Here is a 454-nt window from a genome sequence, read left to right as displayed (position 1 = left end):
GCTGTCCAGTGGGAGGCAGAGGAAATTGATCTGGGAAAATCACAGCTGTAGCTGGTAGGGATCGCGTGGGTGAGAGGCGTGGGCCTCCAGAGCATGTGTTAAGCTCATTTCCCCTGGTCTTGAGGGTTAGGGGAGCCATGGAGGCGGGAAGGGAGGGGCGTCCCTGAGGATTGGGGGTGAGGCTGGGAGGCCAGAGTGGGGAACCAGAGAGCCAGGTGGAAGGGTTTGGAGAGGTCGGCCCATCTCTGGAAAACGTGACCACCGGATGGGACCCGCCAGAGCAAAGCCCCAACTCTCAGGAGAGCGGAGAGTGGAGAGCGTATGTTTTTCATAGGAACTGGGAAAATTTCAGGTCGGCGTCCTGCTCGTTAAGCCATTGTGTTCCTCTTTCCACTCCGCACACGGGTATTCCCCGAGAGTCTGCGGGTGTGGGCCCTGGTGGTGAGGGTGACCG

At 59.5% G+C, this 454-nt stretch overlaps 1 protein-coding gene across 1 annotated transcript in view; it reads left to right on the top strand.

Annotated features, from left to right (window-relative positions):
* SBSPON (somatomedin B and thrombospondin type 1 domain containing) overlaps positions 1-454 on the top strand; it is a 13,862-nt gene that overhangs the window by 1,217 nt on the left and 12,191 nt on the right. The window lies entirely within an intron of this gene.

This window comes from Myotis davidii, unplaced genomic scaffold, assembly GCF_000327345.1.
Source record: "Myotis davidii unplaced genomic scaffold, ASM32734v1 scaffold200, whole genome shotgun sequence".
NCBI lineage: Eukaryota > Metazoa > Chordata > Mammalia > Chiroptera > Vespertilionidae > Myotis > Myotis davidii.
The sequence above is the reverse complement of the archived record's forward strand: the minus strand, read 5'-3'. Positions and strand labels throughout refer to the sequence as shown.